At 42.2% G+C, this 6,219-nt stretch overlaps 1 long non-coding RNA gene across 1 annotated transcript; it reads right to left on the reverse strand.

Moving 5' to 3' along the window:
- Positions 1-329: 329 nt before the first annotated feature.
- On the reverse strand, positions 330-5,915 carry LOC138886381 (uncharacterized). The gene is made up of 2 exons (XR_011405089.1): positions 5,803-5,915; positions 330-675 (listed from the first exon to the last, which is right to left on the reverse strand). It is a non-coding gene; the product is annotated as an uncharacterized lncRNA (long non-coding RNA).
- Between the last annotated feature and the right edge of the window lie 304 nt (positions 5,916-6,219).

Genomic DNA, 6,219 nt, shown 5'->3' on the forward strand with positions numbered 1-6,219 from the left:
AATCCAAGTTGGTTTAGCGGAAATTGTATGCCTCCAATTATAGCTAAATCATTGGTTATGAGAACAAAACTCCCAAAAATAAAATTTGGTATGAGATTTATTGTTTAATATACAGCAGCACTTGTACGCATCTAGCCAAGTTATAAAAATTTCTCCCTATCACAATCGGTTCAGGGTCAGGAACCAAATAATTTCTATATAGAAATATGGATGTGCTATATGATTTAATTATGCCACCAAAATGCACAAAGATGAGTTCCCAAAGATGGTTGGGAAATGTGTTGGTGATTCCAACATTAGGGGGAGAAAATGGGCAGCTGAGAAAGTGATACATGAAATGAAATGAATTATTATGAATACATATAGATCCTCGCACAAGAAAATATAAACTTGAAGTTCAAGTGATAATTCATTTACAAATTATTGCCAGACGCATTTGCTGACCCAAAGCTAAATGTCATATTTCAGCTGCTAATGCTCCAAATAGAATAAAGTCCATGAGGGACAGAGTCTATGGCACGCATGAAGTGTAACAGACCAATCGGTTCCAAAGATAAAACTCTTTGAAGAAGGAGAGGAGAAAATATTCAAAATGGTCATAACAAGGAGGCAAGTGCCCTAGAAGAGCACCACGACATAACACTTCATAAGACCTCATGGGAGAGGCTCAGGTACCTGAAAATAATGAAATAAAGAGATCTCAATAAGTTATGTCGTTATTGGGTAATAATGGAACCAACATAAAATGATTGTCGACAATATTGTTAATATAATGTAGCGCTCAATATGATTAATATTGACGAGGATCTTGAGATCAAATCTGTCATGAAATTTGGACGGATAAAAGATTGGCCAAATAAAAAATACGCAATGAAATTGACTTCACTTGAAAAATGTGAAGTTGGACGGATAGTCCAACACCTGAAAGTATAAAGTCAATTGAGGTATAAATGTGTTATTGTGCGAAAGGTTCAAGTCGATAGACATAAAGACGACTTGTGGCACAAGAAAATTAGTAAATATCCTCACATTGAATATATGGAGACATGTTCTCTTATAGTGGATATAGTCACTTCAGGTTTTAATCTGGCAATATATGAAAAACTTGATATGCGTATAGTGGATATCATTGAAAGATTTAAATTGTCTTGGAGCATATTAAGGTTTCCAAGAAATTTATTAAATAAAGCTTCAAAAATCCTTATACGTATTGAAACAATCAGGGCGCATGTGGTATAATCGCCCGAGAGAGTACTTGTTGAAAGAAGGGTATAAGAATAATTCAATTTGTCCTTATGTCCTTATAAAAGGATATGGATTTGAATTTGTTATAATCGCCATGTATGTTGATGATTCAAATATCATTAGAACTCCTGGAGAGCTTCCTAAAGCAGTAGACTGTTTAAAGAAAGAATTTGAAATGAAAGATCTTGGAAAGACAAAATTTTGTCTTGGTCTACAAATTAAATATATGAAAGATAGAATTTTTGTCCTTCAATCAGCAACAAACAACAACAACAACAACGACCCAGTATAATCCCGCTAGTGGGGTCTGGGGAGGGTAATATGTACGCAGACTACCCTACCCCGAAGGGTAGAGAGGCTGTTTCCAGGAGACCCTCGGCTCAAAAAAGCAATAGGAGATGATATATTAGTACCATAAAAATGCATAATAAAAATAACAACAATATATAAGAGATATGAAATACAGAAATACGAAATACGAAAATACGAAATAGATGGCTGGTATAAGTATAACTAGAAGGTAAAGCCCTGCATCAATAGACGACCAATGACATTCCTAGTCTAACTCCTAACTGGATAGTCTCACTCTATTGTGCTATAGAAATATTCACACTCTCCCCTAACCTACAACCTTAATGCTCGACCTCCATAATTCTCTATCAAGGGCCATGTCCTCAGTAATCCTAAGTCGCGCCATGTCCTGTCTGATCACCTCTCCCCAATACTTCTTAGGTTGTCCTCTACCTCTCCGCGTGCCCACTACAGCCAGTCGCTCACACCTCCTCACTGGTGCATCAGTGCTCCTCCTCTGAATGTGCCCGAACCATCTGAGTCTTACTTCCCGCATCTTGTCCTCCATGGGGGCCACACCCACCTTCTCTCGAATAACTTCATTCCTAATCTTATCCATCCTTGTATGCCCGTACATCCACCTCAACATCCTCATCTCTGCTACTTTCATCTTCTGGATGTGTGAGTTCTTTACCGGCCAACATTCAGTTCCATATAACATGGCAGGCCTAACCACTGCTTTATAAAACTTACCTTTTAGTAACGGTGGCACTTTCTTGTCACACAAGACTCCCGACGCTAACCTCCACTTCATCCACCCCACCCCTATACGGTGTGTGACATCCTCGTCAATCTCCCCGATCCCCTGAATAACCGATCCAAGGTACTTGAAACTACCTCTCTTGGGAATGACTTGAGAGTCAAGCCTCACTTCAACTCCCGCTTCCGTCGGCTCAACTCCAAATTTGCACTCGAGGTATTCCGTCTTCGTCCTACTCAACTTGAAACCTTTAGACTCAAGAGCATGTCTCCAAATCTCTAGCCTCTCGTTGACGCCGCCTCTTGTCTCGTCAATTAGAATAATGTCATCAGCAAATAGCATGCACCATGGAACCTCCCCTTGAATATGATGAGTCAGTGCATCCATCACCAGGGCAAATAGGAATGGGCTGAGCGCAGACCCTTGGTGCAACCCCGTAATAACTGGAAAGTGTTCAGAGTCGCCTCCTACTGTCCTAACCCGAGTCTTAGCTCCATCATACATGTCTTTAATCACCCTAATATAGTTACTCGGGACCCCTTTATCCTCTAAGCAGCTCCATAAGACCTTCCTAGGAACCTTATCGTACGCTTTCTCCAGATCAATAAACACCATGTGGAGATCCTTCTTCCTATCTCTGTACTGTTCCACCATCCTCCTAATAAGGTGGATAGCTTCTGTGGTAGATCGTCCCGGCATGAACCCGAACTGGTTGTCTGAAATAGACACCGTCCTTCGCACTCTTATTTCTACCACTCTCTCCCAAACTTTCATGGTATGACTTAGTAATTTGATGCCCCTATAGTTGTTACAGCTCTGGACATCACCTTTGTTCTTATACAACAGGACCATTGTACTCCACCTCCACTCTTCAGGCATTCTATTAGTCTTGAATATAACACTAAACAATGCAGTAAGCCATTCCAAGCCTGCTCTACCCACACACCTCCACAGTTCAACCGGAATTTCGTCTGGCCCGGTAGCTCTGCCCCTTCTCATCTTACGCATTGCCTCCATGACTTCATCGATCTCAATGTCCCTACAATTACTTAATTCATGGTGACTGTCGGCATTCCTCGATTCCCCAAGTATAATATCCTGATCCCCTTCTTCACTTAGAAGTTTATGAAAGTAGGTCTGCCACCTCCTCTTAATCTGGTCATCTCCCATCAAAACTTTGCCGTCATCATCTTTTATGCACCTCACTTGGTCCAGATCCCGAGTTGTCCTCTCTCTCGCCTTAGCGAGTCGGAATAACTTCTTCTCCCCACCTTTGTTCCTTAGTTCCTCATACAGACGAGCAAAAGCTGTCGTCTTAGCCTCCGTCACTGCCATCTTCGCCTCCTTCCTAGCTACCTTATACCTTTGACTGTTCTCTCTCTTCTCCTCCTCGTCAGTGCTCCCTACTAACCGTAGGTAAGCCGCCTTCTTTGCTTCCACTTTACCTTGGACAACTTCATTCCACCACCAATCTCCTTTGTGGCCACCGTAGATATCCCTAACACCTCTCTCGCCGCCTTTCTTATACAGTCAGCCGTCGTCGACCACATTGTGTTTGCGTCCCCACTACTTCTCCAAGCTCCCATTGCCGATAACCTTCCTTCCAACTCTTTAGCTTTATCCTTAGTTAAGGCGCCCCACCTAATCCTGGGGCGTCCTTGTACTGACCTCTTCTTCCTCCTTATCCTAATACAAATGTCCATCACCAAAAGCCTATGCTGCGTTGAGAGGGTCTCACCTGGGATAACCTTGCAGTCCTCGCACAACCTTCTGTCGCATCTCCTGAGGAGGAGATAGTCAATCTGAGTCTTCGCCACCGAACTTTGGTAAGTAACCAAATGTTCATCCCGCTTCGTAAAACTCGAGTTTGCAATGACTAGATCGAAAGCCTTGGCAAAGTCCAACAGCGCAATGCCCCCTCCGTTCCGCTCTCTGAAACCAAATCCGCCATGCACCTCAGTGTACCCACCTGTAGATAACCCAATATGACCATTGAAATCTCCTCCTATGAATAACCTCACAGAAGGCGGTATACTATGAACAATCTCATCCAAACCCTCCCAAAAGTGCCTTTTAATATCCTCATCCAAACCTGCTTGTGGTGTGTACGCGCTAACGACATTTAAAGTACCCTCACCCACCACCAACTTAATAGTCATTAGCCTATCATTCACCCGCCTGACCTCTACCACGGACTCTCTAAGATGGCTATCTACCAGGATACCCAGTCCATTCTTACCCCTCAGGACACCAGAGTACCATAACTTATACCCATCCACGTTTTTCGCCCTCGATCCGACCCACCTAGTCTCCTGGACACACGCTATATTAATCTTCCTCTTATGCAGGATTTTCGCCAACTCTATGGATTTACTCGTTAGTGAACCTATGTTCCATGACCCGATTCTCAACCTATAGGCTCCCTTGCCCCCTCTACCTCCCCTGCTACCCGACCCACCCCCTGAACCCCGCCCCACACTCTGCCCCACCCGAGGACATGCCCTTATTCTATCATCCCAGACTGCAGCCACTACACCTACAACAATCTAGAGAAGACTCGCTAGTGCACAACGTACACAAATCAAACTAGAATGAAACACGTGGTAACTAGTATCCTAGTTGAAAGGTTTAACTATTGCGAAGTAAAGTAACAGTAATTTAGCTAACACCAAAAGGGAAACAGTAAAACAGGAGGTACCAACTCCCGCTAACAAAACCTGTGGCTGTTTTACTGTGCTCGATGTAGTTGTACGCTCACGCCCACTTCCTACCACCCTTGCTGACACTCGCCCAGGTTGCTCTCCTTTGCCAGTGCTCGTGCACCCAACTTGTCTCCAATACTCCGAGAATTCCTGAAAACACAGAAATTACCACGACCCAAAAACCAGAAGGAGCTATCACCGCTACCACTGGTAAGCAAAGAGGCAGAGCAAAACGATTGCTCTTTTCAATTGAAATAGATGCACCACTGCAGAAATATTGCTCTCTTTCAATTTCAACGGAAATAGAGAACAAAGATTGCTCTTTCAGAACGTATAGCGGCGTGTGACTGTTATGGGTTCCAGAAAACCAGATCCCTTTTACAGAAGTGAACTGTAATGATACACAAAACCCAGGAAAATCTTGAACAAAAACAAGAAATGGAAGCCTAAGAATCACAGAACAAGAGTGATTTTCAGGGGAAAAAAACCTTGGTTTAGCTACTCTACGACCCGTTAGCTAATGTTAACCTTCTGGGTACCTCCGTATATATCGCAAAGCTTGTTCCCAGAGATTCAACCTTTAAAGAGCAGCAAATACATAGAAAACGACCACTATTGTTATCGGCGAAGAACTCCAAGTTCTACCCTAAGCTCTTCAAACTCACGCCTAACTCTCTAACTACAAAAATCAAATAAGATCTGAAAATATAATAAGGGAAAACAGTAAGATTTGAAATAAAAGGAGCAGATCTGAAAGTAGCCAAGTAAAGGAGTGAGCGTGAAGTGAATTAAAAAGAAGCTCACCTAATTTTCAGCGAAGAACTCCAAAAATCCGAAAATGGAAAAGCTGGAAATCAAAACAAACAAAACCCACGAATCCCTTCCAAGTAGAAGATATTTTTACTACTAATCTGTGATATAGATGACTCAACAAATCTGTTATGTAAGTGTGAAATAGACAAATCTAAAAATTCTATGTGGATAAAGCACATCCATTAAGTACCCTGATGGTTGTGAGATTACTCGATATAAATAAAGATCCACTCCGACCTCATGAAAATAATGAAGAGCTTCTTGGTCCTAAAGTACCATATATTAATGCAATTGGTGCGCTAATATATCTTGCTAACACTAAAAGGCATGACGTAACTTTTTCAGTTAATGTCTTAGCAAGATATAGCTCCGCTCAAGGAGAAATTGGAATAAAATCAAGCACATATT

This window comes from Nicotiana sylvestris, chromosome 2, assembly GCF_000393655.2.
Source record: "Nicotiana sylvestris chromosome 2, ASM39365v2, whole genome shotgun sequence".
Taxonomy (NCBI): domain Eukaryota; kingdom Viridiplantae; phylum Streptophyta; class Magnoliopsida; order Solanales; family Solanaceae; genus Nicotiana; species Nicotiana sylvestris.